Consider the following 13722-nt stretch of genomic DNA (forward strand, 5'->3'; position numbering starts at 1 on the left):
TTGCCAATCAACTCGGCGGTTCGCCCTTTGGTGTAGTTCATCGCCATCTTGCACTAGCCTTCAACATCGTGCTCAGGGTCACTGGGCGACACGTACTGCTTCGCGGAACTTCTGGGCGATGCGTTTACTGCTCCCGCTCCCTTTTTTTGCTGACTTTATCCTTTCCTTCAGGGCTCAGCACACTGGAACAAAAGACGAAGAAAGTCCCTTCGGCGACTCGTCGAGTGGACGCGGCGATCCTCAGGCCTTCATTTCTTCGTTCTTTTCAGCCTTTTCGTTCCTTTTTGCGACGTAGTGTCCATGCTTACCTTCAAACTTCAAATACCTGAAACTTAAGGATTTTCATAAGATATTGAGATAAAATAAGCATTTGAGGACACAATTTCTATTAAAATATAGCCCTAAATGGGTCCAATTTGTGGACTCAGCAAGACCCCCAACTTACACTTTTGCTTGTCCTCAAGCAAACTTAAGTTCAGCCGTTCAAAAAGGGTATCTCGAATAGTGCTACAAAAAATTCAATATGAATGCACACAACAAGACTAAATTTACTTATGCAAGGATCAATTGTGTACTCAAAGATTCAAGTTGTGACACACCATTACCAAAGATTCTCAAGCTCGCAATACTTGATTCAAATGCAAGTTCAAGCTCAACAATGCCTTTGAATGCCCTCACACAAATGATGATTCCGTTTTCACATGCAAAGGTATAATCAATTTAACGCTCCGGAATCAGATACAACGCTCACACTCACAAAGAGGAATACAATGCATGCTTTCACCTATAGGTTTGCCCGTATTTTCCAATCAACATTTGTTTCGACTTTCTCAAGATCACAAATGTCTTAACCAGGCTTGTAACGGGGTTGAGTGTAAAGGTATGATCATTTAGGCTCAATGCCTTTCATCCTCATGAAATGTGGTGCTCACAACACTTCCTTTCCTTTTCCTTTATCATTCTCTTTAGTGCTCATAAGTCATCCTATTATTCATTTTCTATGGATTGTTTGGGAACACCATCTCTTTTGTACTTTATTCCACAACTTTCTTTTTCATTCTTTTTCTTTTGCTTTCTCTCTCTTTCTTACTTTTTTTTTATAAGGAGGGGTTCCATTTTTCTTAAAACCATGGGTGAGAGGAGACTTTCCTTGCACTTATTGACTTGCCCTTATATTTTCACCACACCCCCAACTTACGCTTTTGACCTAAGTTGGCTATTCAACTAACCACAATTCAAGAGGATTATAGGTAATGGATTAAGAAAGGTCTAGTTTTCATCAAGTGTCTTCCAAAGAAGAGTAAGGCTAAAAGGGTTTTCAGGAGAGAATCACACGCTCACGAGGTAGGTCATAAAAGAGGTATATGTCAAATTGGTTCACACTCTTCGAAGTTGCCTAATATCATATCAAGAGAAAAGTCTTACATACTCAACCAGACCAACAAGGAAAATTCTAGGTGTTGTCGTGCATCGTTCTAGGTAAGCTTACCACACAAGGCATCGAAACTTAAATCAAACAAGACTCCACACTTTCTCTAGTGTGCAACGGTCATCACAAGAGAATCGATTTGAAAAATGGCTACTCACAACGAGATGCAAAGAGTTCACATAATTCCTATGCAACTTCACTTGACCTCATCGTAGCCATACATTCATGTTCATTCGATTATAAGCATTATTCAAGTCATCGGTATTGATCGAAACTGAAACTCAAATTTTGCAAAAGAACAACCACATTCAACATAAGAGAGGTAGCAAAAATTATCGGACCGGTCAAAATCATTTTGCAATTTTAAAATAAAAGGAGCTATAAGGTCAAACATCTACATAAAGCAGTATTTAGCACAATTTTAAATAGAACAACCCAAATATAAACAAAATACAAACATCAAATAACACATAAACGTGGGCCTCACCCCATCACAAATAAAAGCAATTTATCCTCAAATACAAACAACACAAAATTGACAAGGTAAAATAAAGAAAGACAGAGAGGGAGGTAAAGAGAGGGTCCTGGCTAATTGGTCGCTCCATCTGTCTGGGCTTCAGTGCCCGAAGTGGACCCAGAAGGACCAACTCCACTGGATCCAGCTACAGGTGCTAAGGAAGCTTGCATAACAACATCTATCATAATTGCTTCCGTCTCGGTCAGGTCTTCATCTGCAGCTCCTTCAGTCTCCTCAAGCATCTGTTCATCAGTTTCTACTTCTAACTCAGGATCGGCTATATGCTTCATTCTATCCCCATGTCCAGTGGTGGTCTGAGGTATCTCAAGCACGTCTGGAATCTCCACAGTTCCAAAGACCATGGACACATCGATGGACTTTAGGTGGTCTACATCTTTTCGCAGTTCAGCAATGACAGCTTTTAAAGCTGTCACTTCCTATGTGGACCTTTGATTGTGCTCATACACCGTTATCCTAGCCGCTAAGGCATCAATGGTAGTGCTTAGAGGTGTCACAACATCAGTTAGGGCAACTTGGATCATGCCTGGAACTGAGGCCTCTAGACTAGCAGCCCGACGATTAGCATAAAGGGCCAGTTGTCCTATTCAGAGTAGGAAAGCCTGGGTGAGTGGAAGCCGGAAAACAACTGCAACAATAGCGGGTCTTAGAGACCGTGCAACAACAAAAGAACCTGGAGTATCAGTAGGAGTAGCAGTGGCAATGGATATACCTGAAGATCCAGGGGTCGGATTAGGCAGAGGTGCCTCTGTAGGCGATGGTCCTGTGTTTACTAACTCCACCGATGTTGCCTTCTTCCTTTCGCTTGATCATTAATGTACTCTGCTTCGATTCTTCGGATATCAGTAGAGGCTATGGGCATCACTTCCACATCCTCCTTTGCATCTCGAGGCACCTGGGCTCGTTTGCATAATTGTTTGATCAAGACTAGGAATGGAAGTGAGGTTCGGCTCTGCCTTGCACGCTTGAGTATCTCTAAAAAAATGATTGTGCCCAAGTTTATCTGCGTCTCCTCTATGATGCAACCTAGGAAAGCTTCCTTGGCAAGGTAAATGATCGACTCATTCTGGGATGGCATAATTGTGCTGCTGATAAAACCAAACCAGAACCTTGCGACTATGTTTAGTTCTTTCTTTTCCATCGGAACTCCTTTCGCCAACCACTGTAGACTCTCATATGAAATTAGTGAGGCTAACCACTTTTTCATCTCATCCAGCTTCTTTGTTCTGATCAAGTGCTGGCAATGATCCCTAATATTCGTGGACATGCCCAAGACTGCGTTGATTGCCTCACTATCTCACTTCACCCTCCTACCTCTGACAACCACATAGTCAACCTCTTTGAAGGCTGCATCTAGCTGCATTTTCTGGGGTATTAGTGCACTGTATGCACTGTAGAACTCTCTCACCCAGTTTGGAATATAAGGACCACGGGGTTTAGTTAAGATTTGGAACTTGTGGTACCTCAGGCACTCCATTATCTCTAGGTTCCTGTCTATAACCCCGTCTATGGACAAATGCTTTTCCTCTAAAATTGTCCTCTGCCCCTCATCCTTTTCTCAATTCATTGACTTAGGCGGGGGACCCTGTACTGGAGGCACTATTACCATTGTATGTTCTGAAACTGGAGGTGTAGTGGTGGTAGGCTGGGGAGTCTTGACCCTGGATGAATCGTTTAGCTTCTTAGTTCGCCGCTCAGCCCTCTCTACTATTAATAGATCATCCTCATTAGAACCCACACCTTCTCTTTCAGATTGGTTGGGGTCATTTCTATAAAAGCCATTATTGTCATTGCTTACATCTGATAATTCAAGGGTCTTATCTTTGCCCTTGCCTTTTCCACCAGTTGTGGAAAGTTTAGCAATCTTGCTTTTGGATGCATCTGCATCCTCGTTGATTGTAATCCCTTTTGTTTTACCTTAGGGTGGCCTGCTTCTTCCTGCAACTTTAGATCTAGCCATTTCTGCAAAAAAATTTAGGAAGAAGTTAAAACAACTAACTCAAATTCATACGTAGAAAAACTCGCCGAATAGATCGGCGAGTTGCCAAGTTACTTTGGCGAGTAGGCTTTTATCCGCCGAAGGATACAGTGCAAAAATGTTCAGAGGTGCAGACAAAGGGCGATCAAGGAAACTTTTGGCGAATCACCGAATATTTTTGGCGATCAAAGATTTCTCGTCGAAAGCTACAAGACCCATATCACAAGTAGCATGAAATTAAAGGAGAGATAGGGTCATTAGGAGAAACGCAAAATGGTTTAAAGAGCTAAACCCTGCTCGCCTAACGTCCCAACATGCCTATTTCCAACCTAACTTCTTGACTTCAACCCTTCAACCCCCGAAAACAAACTTAAACTATGCACTAGTACAATTAAGCTCAGATCCATAACACTTAATCATGATAAACATCATGCACGTACAGCCCCACAAACTTTTACTCAGTTCTACGCACATCAAAAAGAGAGTTTAAAAATCAAGATAAAATGGGCAAGATTTATAAATAGAGTTTTGCATTTTAACAATTTTAATTCTATCAGAGAGGCCCAGCAGACATCAATTCAATAAGCCCAATTGCATAAGAGAACAAAGTTTTCAACGTAGTCTCAGGATTCGGGAAATCAAACCTTATATGTTGATCGAAGTACTTTGAAATGCTAGGAGGCAATGTAATCTCAGGTTCGAACACCAACCGACAACTAAAATACCAGGAATGCAAAGATAATGGAAACTACTTACTAGGTGCAGATTTTTGAAAGTTGAAATCTAGTGGAAAATGAAAATTTGTCAAACTTTGCAATCATTGGCCTTTAAAATTGTCCATTTGTTGCCCATTCGGCGATATTAGTCACGAACCCCGAACTACTCGGCGTCACGCCGAGTAGTCACCTTCCTGGCCAAGTTTTACAAACTCCAAAGTAAATTGGTCTTCAGTCTAACGGCGGTCTAGTTTGGGGTCGCCAAACCCTTTGGCGATTCGCGGAATGGACCTATAGATTGCCAATCTATACTTGTCCATCACTCTCCACATTTCAATCTGCAAAATCAATACAACATTATTTCTAAAATAAAACAAAGCATTTAAAACCTTGGTTGCCTCCCAAGAAGCTCGTTAGTAAACGTCGTGGCACGACACACGTCAACACTCAAACTCTATTTTTGGGGTTAGCCATAGTATGACTAGGCAACCCCCTATTTTATTGCGATTGGAGATCGGGAAATGCATGTCCCATAAGGTTCTCGAGCAGCTAGACATCTCTGGAATGGGACCAAATCATTCACTTCATCCCTTCAATGTGTTCATTCATTTCTTCCAGCTCTCTATCTTGCTCAGTCACCTTATGGAGAATGATTGAGAGTATTCCCTCAAGGCGTTTAACCTCATTGTTGCAGGGACTTCATCGCTCATGACGAGGGATATATTTATCCTTCCTCTTGCACTGGACAGTGATCTTCGTCATCTTTTTGGCAAGCTCATCCATCTGAATCTTCAGTGCTGGCATCATGAAATCCTTTTCTACTTCTTGGTTCATTTTAGCCATGATGTCGAGCAGTTGGATTGCCCTCGCATAAGGTTGTTTTGCAATACCACCCGGAATGAATTGGTCGACTAACCTTTTGGTTTCGGGGCCAAGACCTTTGTAGAAGTAGTCAAGAAGGATTATGTTGGGAATTTCATGAATTTGGCATTGAGCGATCAGTTCTTTAAACCTTTCCCATGGATTGTGGACCCTTTCACCCTCCATTTGCTTGAAGGTTAGGATACGATCCTGAATCACCATTACCTCTAATGGAGGAAACTCCATTTGCTCACGAGTACTGCTTGACATACTCACCTTCTCTGTTTCAAAGCTAAAACAAGCAAAATACAAAACTAAAAATTAAGTAAGTGATCTACAATTAAGAAGAACAAAAATTCTACTAATCTAAGAATTCTCAAATAACACCACTCCCCGGCAGTGGCGCCATTTTGATGTTTGCGTAATCAAGACACAACTTCCGATGCAAGTGTCTACGATCGTACAATAGTTTAGTAAACCAACCAAGGGTTGGGATCGTTCCCAAGAGAGTGGTTTTGAGAATTAATAGAAAAATAAAACTTAGTTCTAACTAGTCGTATCTAAAGACATAAACGATTAAAAACATTGTAAATTAAAAGGAGGACACAAGAGTGTCAATTAACAATGGGGGTTTTTGTCACAAGTAATGTAAAAACAGCAAAATAAACAAGGGTTTCGATGTAATGAGATGGGATCCTTGGGATGTGACGGGAATACGGGTTGAGCTAGACTATTGGGTACATGCTTTTGATAGAAGATTCATAGAGTAATTGTGACTAGGCTAGACTTTAAAGGGAATAAGCTCTCTTGAGCAACTTACCTCGTTTCAAATGTGTTCCTCTCAAACACCCACTTGCCGCATGAAGATCAGCCTACACCTTAACCCATTCACAGTCTCGAGCTGATTGTGTGGACATGGGACTAGGGTTCACTCTCTCGAGTTGAACCTCATGTCGACCCGCTCACACTTACCATCAATCTAGTGGTCTTACTTTTACGACCTCTCTCTTTCGCAAGCCGAAAACACATAAATAAACTTGTATTTGCAACTACAAATTCATTAAATTCGTCCACAACCACTAAATGAAATCACAATTAAACTACAATTAAACTATCAGCAAGCAAGACCCAACAATTATATTAACCCATATTCACTAAATCACACCCCAAGAATTGGGGTTTTTAGCCACACATCAAGAGACAAAAAATTATACCTAAATGAGCTTGCATTCAAGTGGGTATGAAGATTTACGTCTTGTTACAGGCCAAGAATGGAGAATCGAAAAGACCCAAGTCCAAATCCTTGGAGATGAAACCCTCTTTTTCATCAAGTATTCAAAACCCTCTCAAACTCAGAGAAAAAAAACCAAAAAGTACTATTCTATATGAAAATTATAATAATTGTTCGACTCCTAAAACTACAACTCTAACTAGTATTTATAGTTTTCATAGATTTGTGCTGCAGCGGATCATTCGACGTTGTTATTGGGAATTACCGATCAACTCGGCGATTCGCCCTTTGGTGTAGTTCATCGCCGTCTTGCACCAGCCTTCAGCATCGACGTGCTCTGGGTTATTGGGTGACATAGTACTGCTTCACGAAAGTTCTCGGCGATGTGCCAATGACTCTCTTTTTCTGCCAACTTGATCCTTTCTCTCAGGGCTTAGCACACTGGAACAAAGGGCGAAGTAAGACCCTTTTGCGACTCGCCGATCCGCAGGCCTTCATTTCTTTATTTTTTTCAGCCTTTTCGTTCCTTTTTGCGACGTAGTGCCCATGCTTTCCTTCAAACTTCAAATACCTAAAACTTAAGGGTTTTCATCAGATATTGAGATAAAATAAGCATTTGAGGATACAATTTCTATTAAAATATAGCCCTAAATGAGACCAATTTGTGGACTCATCAACTACATTGTGAGGAACTCCATATTTCTCTAGTAACGCCTTGAACAACTTATTACAAAAGTAAGAACCTCCATCGCTGTTAATCGCCCTGGATGTACCAAATCTGGAGAAAATACTCTTTTTCAGCAAAGCGGTCACACTATTTCCCTCATTGTTTGAAAGCGCAATAGCTTCCACCCATTTTGATACATAGTTAACTGCAACATGAATATACTTCATCCCATGTGAACTCATAAACGGACCCATGAAGTCAATACCCTAAACATAAAATAACTCAATCACCAATATCAGATTCATAGGTAACTCTTGCCTCTTTGAAATTCCTCTTTTTCTTTGGCAACGATCACAACACTTGGAGAAATCATGAGCATCTTGGTGGATGGTAGGCCAGTAATACCCACACTGCAAGATTTTATGAGCAATCCAAATACAACTATGATGCCCACCAACAATCGATGAATGACACACCCCTAGTATACTCATCATCTCAACCTCGGGCGCACAACAACGAATAATCCCATCAGTACAAATACAAAATAATTAAGGCTCATCCCAAAAGAACTTCTCCATATCATGCATAAACTTTTTCCTTTGGTGAAATGACAAATCTGATGGAACCAAATCACTTGCCAAGTAGTTAGCAAAATCTTCAAACTAAGGGATAAGATCATAAGAAGCAGCCAATACCTGTTCATCTTGGAATACATCATTAATCTCAACCCCATCTCCTGACTTGAGCATAACTTCCCCCTCTAATCTGGAGAAATTGTCGGCAACCTGATTTTCTATCCCCTTTCTATCTTTCACCTCAAAATGAAACTCTTGTAACAACAATACCCATCTAATCAACCTCGGTTTAGCATCCTTTTTAGCCATCAGATACCTCATGCAGAATGGTCAGTATGTACTATGACCTTAGTACCAAGCAAGTAGAATCAAAATTTCTCGAATGCGAAAACCACAACAATGAGTTCATGTTCAATCACCGTATAGTTCTTTTGAGCCTTTATTCAGAGCTTTGTTGGCATAGTAAATCGGATGAAGAATCTTCTCTCGCCTTTGTCCCAATACCACACCAAGCGCCATCCCACTTGCATCACACATCATTTCAAACGGTTGCCCCCAATACGGTGAAATAATGATATATGTTGATACTATCCTGGCTTTCAACACTCCAAATGCTCTCAGACAATCATCATCAAAATCAAACTTACACACCTTTCCAAGTAGTTTGCACAATAGGTGTGCAATATTAGAGAAGCATTTGATAAAACTCCGATAAAAACCTGCATGCCTAAGATAAATTCTAAAACCTTTAATAGAAATAGGTGGTGAAAGTTTTTCTATGACCTCAACTTTAGCTATATAAACCTCAATACTCTTCTCAGAAATCCAATGAACCAAAACTATACCTTATTTTACCATGAAGTGGCATTTTTCCCAATTTAACACAAGATTGCACTCGTCACATCATTTCATTACCTAGGCGATATGCATTAGACAAACATCAAATGAGTCACCTACCACAGAGAAATCATCCATAAATACATCAGTAGTTTCCTCCACTATAATTGAAAATATCGACATCATGCAATGCTGGAAGGTCATTGGAGCATTACAGAACCCAAATGACATCATTTTGAAGGCGAAAGTCTAATAAGGACAAGTGAATCTGGTCTTCTCTTGATCTTCCGGAGCTATGGAGATCTGATTGTAGCCCAAATACCCATCAAGAAAGCAATATCAACCCTTACCTGCGAGACGATCTGGCATCTGATCCATGAACGACATTGGGAAGTGATCATTTTCTGTCCAAGCATTTATCTTGCAATAGTCCATGCATACTCTCCATCCGGCCTCATTGGAACAAACTCATTTTTCACATTAGGAACCACAGTAATCCCATCTTTATTAGGTACACACTGAACAGGGCAGACCTAACTACTATCTGCAATGGGGTTTATCACTACATCATCCAACCATTTGATGATTTCCTTTTTCACTACCTCTTGCATAGGTGGATTCAGTCTCCTTTGGTGCTCAATATTTGGCTAGTTGTCCGGCATGAGTTTGATTTTATGAGGACAAATGTCAGGAGGAATCCCAATAATGTCCAAAATAATACATCTAATAGCCCGCTTGAACCTCTTCAACACAAAAACAAATGCCTCTACCTCTACCTCACTCAAATCGGCCGTAATGATTACCGGTAAAGTGCAATCTTTCCCAAGAATACATATCTCAAATGTGAGGGTAGAGCCTTGAGCTCCAATTTTGGAGCTTCTTCCACACACGGTTTTGTGGGTGGAGAGTCACGATTCTTCATATCTAGCTCCAATATTTTTGGTTTGGAATGAAATTCGAACCTATCAAGTGCAACAACTAATTCATCATAGTCTTCAATACCATCACCCTCAAAATTCATAATTACTGTTGCCAATGCATCAATACCCAACCTCTCTTCAATAGACACTTCAGAACCTCACTCCACAATATGATTCCCCACTGATACTGACTTGAGATCGCTTTCTTATTTCATAGACCTATCGATATTAAAAGTTACCTCCTTATTATTCAATCGAAACTTCATCTGCCCTCTCTCCATATCGACTAAGCACACCCAGTACCAAGGAATTGTCTCTCTAAGACGATGGGAACCTCAAAATCAACCTCAGAATCAAGTATCCCAAAATCCGCTGGAAAAATGAATGACTCCACTTTCACAAGGACATCTTAGAGAACACCAATGGGCTTCTTCACATTTATATCGGCCATGAGTAGACACATAGCAATCGGTTTTGGATCCCATAAACCCAACTTCTTGTATAGATATAATGGCATCAGATTAATGCTGGCTCCCAAATCACACAACACCTTCAGAAAATGCAACATCCCAATAGTACAAGGAATAGTGAAAGCTCCAGGATCCTCTTTCTTTTGCACTAATGACCGCATAGCAATAGCACTACAATGTTGTAACCTTGCATCATCCTCAAAACTGACAGCCCTCTTTTTAGTCACCAAATCCTTCATAAACTTGCATACCCACGCATTGGCTCTAAAAATTTTATCAACAGAACATTGATGGAATGTTGTTTCAACATAGTTATGAACTTGCGGTATTTTCCTTTTTCGGTCTTCTTCACCAATATCTGTGGGAATGGAGGTGGAGGTCTAGGGATGGGAACAACCTTTTTGGTCACCTCCACTTCCTTCTTTGTAGCATTTTTAGACTCTTCACTAACCTTAATCTCATCTTCCTGTCTTTCTACCACAATTTCAACCTTAGACGGCATAGGGGGATCAATGGTCTGCTTACCTTCTCGAGTAGTGACTTCCATAAAATGGCCATCATTTTTTGGATTCTATATAGTGTTCCTAGGAAGTGTTCCAGGCTGACGTGGGATCACAATAATGGACAACTGAATAAACTGCTGCTCAAGTTGCTTTATCGACACTGCATGGGCATTAACTTTTTGACTGATTCCAGACAACTCATTTCGCATCTCTTTCACATTCTGATCAGTCGCATCAAACCTCTTCATCATCTTCTGCTTCATATCCTCAATGCGTTACATACTACCCCTAGCCTCTATATTGCTAGATTCCTGATTCCCAGGTGGAACATAGGGCCCAACTCTCTCATTTATATTGCCATAGTTTTTCCAGTTGTAGTTGTTATCACTGTTGTAGTTCCCATCCCGGACATAATTTCCCTCTTGATTATAGTTTTTGAAGTTCCGACCTTGGTTTCTTTGACCTTGGCACCAATTATTCGAGTTGGAACCTTGGATGTTAGCTCGAAAACCCCCCATCTGATCAGTTACCAAATACGTATCGTCCTTATAGTAGCATTCCTCAACTGGTGGTGGTGGAATTCTACTTAGGTAATTTATCGCATTCACCTTTTCTGCATTTCAACTCACATGCTTCAATACCAACCTAAGTTCTCTTCTCATCTGATCAATCTCCTCATGAATGTAATCATTAGATTGATCTAGTGAAGCTTCAACAATGAATGTGCTTCTTTCAATATTAGGCTTTCTAGTGCTCCATTCCTTATTATTCTGGGAAATCTCCTCCAATTTTTCAGCGATCTCCTCGAAAATGCACTCACCATAGGATCCTCCAACAACAGTATCTACCAAATCCTTTCCATTGTCATACTGCCCTCTGTAGAATACTCATTGAATGACTCGTCATCTATATTGTGATTCGGAACACTTCTAATGAACGCACTGAAGCTATCCCATAAACTGCTCACAAACTCTTCAGTTAGTGCCACGAAATTATTCAACTTGTCCTTGTCGTTTAGCTTCTTAGACACTGGTAAATACATTGCAATGAGCACTCGATGCAATTGGTCCCATGTATGAATTGAATTATATGAAAGTTCAGCAAACCATCCTGCAACATCACCGGTTAATTACAGAGGGAAGACTCTTAAACCTATGACATCCATATCCAATTTCGGTTGTCCCACACAAATCTTGCAGACACTTTTCAATTTAGCCATGTGACCATGTGGATCTTCTGACGCTAGACCAGAAAACAACCCTTGTGCTGTAAGCAGTTGCATCAGACTGCTGGTTACCATAAATGTATGCCCTGGAACTATATGAGGAAGAACAATGGGCTCTTCTAATTCAACTATATTGAAGTCAACCCTGACGTTATCATGGTACCTCGGAGCGGGCGGATTCTGCACCCTTTCTGAATCTCTCATTAGATTACCACCGTGAACCTGACCGTGCACATTAACAATTCCAGGAGGCTGCAATTGAACTCCATCACCTAGATTCTCTCCGATTGGATTGATTTGGACCCCTTGATTAATCATTTTTCTCACAGTTTTGCTCAACTCGAGATCGTAGGGGTCAATAGTTCGCCTCAACTTCGTGTACTTGGCATACACTAGAGTAGAAATCTATAGAAAACAAAAACAAAAGAAAACGTATACAATAATGTGTAACCCCCAAAAATAAAGTTTATATCCCCTATTGATAGAAAACAAGTATTAAGTAAAAAGGAAACGAAATAAGGAAATAAGTTGTATTTACACGGTTTCTGTCAACGACACAACCTACGGACTGTGGGTCGACCTATAGTCCACAGGTCACCCTCTGTACTTCAATACTTAGAAACTTTTCATCAGGTACTAGAACCTTCACTCGCAGATCATCAATGACAGACGTGCAGGATGGACCGTGGGTCGACCTACGGTCCGTCGTCTTGCTCTACATTTCCACACTTGTTAGACTTCCCTGATGGTCCAACTATGATACACCATCTATGGTTTGTGGACTGGGCTACGGTCCATCCTGGGACTCTATGGTTTGAGTTACTCAAACTCATCTCCCAGGCCAATACCTACAATTGCCCATCCACGGTCCGCCCATGGACCTACGGTCCGTGGATGGCATCATCGGTGGCTACTTCAACACTTTAAAGCTCCAAATCTTCATCAACCGCCTCCAAGCCTATTTCCTGCAAACATAATACAAAACACATTATTTCTAATACAATATAGCCCTAGACATACACAACTTCTAAGTGAAATGCATCAAAAATATCGTAAATTCACGGTATATCAATGGGTGGAGGGACTTTGATTTTCAAATCCTCGTGGTTCCTCATATAAAATTCTTCCTCAAGGCGTCCTTTTAAGATGCATTATTGACATTAATCTAATAGATTGGCCAGTTGTACATCGTTGCAATGGTAAGCACTAACCGAACAGTAACTTGTTTGACTAATGGACTGAAGGTGGAATGAAAGTCTAAGCTTGGATGTTGGTAAATCCCTTTGCAACAAGCCGAGCTTTATACCAGTCAATGGAACCATCAGATTAATGTTTTATATAAAATAACCACTTGTACTACACCACATTAATCAAATGAGCAACTGGAACAAAATCCCATGTCCAATTCCGAAAAAGTGCATCAAATTCAGCTTGCATGGCTACTCTTTAGTGAGGGTAAGGATATGCTTGTTTGTATGTATGAGCAACAAAGGATGAGGAAAGTTGAACATGGACACTAAACTGCTTGGTTTTGAAGTTATTTAATTTTAAGTGTGTGATAAAGGGATGACTTGAAGTGGTCACCACGGGTGAAGGACCATATGTGTTCAAAGAAAGTGTAGGCTGGGAAGGGTTATCGTCATATGACCAAGAAAGAAGGTGTAACACATCAGAATTCTATCAGTTTTGAGTCAACTTCAAACGACCATATATTTTAGCACATAAAGCCTTAGGTGGCCCATGCGTTATCAAATTGAAGGTCTTTGAGTCCCGTT

Source organism: Solanum verrucosum, unplaced genomic scaffold (assembly GCF_900185275.1).
Source record: "Solanum verrucosum unplaced genomic scaffold, falcon-dt-bn FXZP01000033.1, whole genome shotgun sequence".
NCBI lineage: Eukaryota > Viridiplantae > Streptophyta > Magnoliopsida > Solanales > Solanaceae > Solanum > Solanum verrucosum.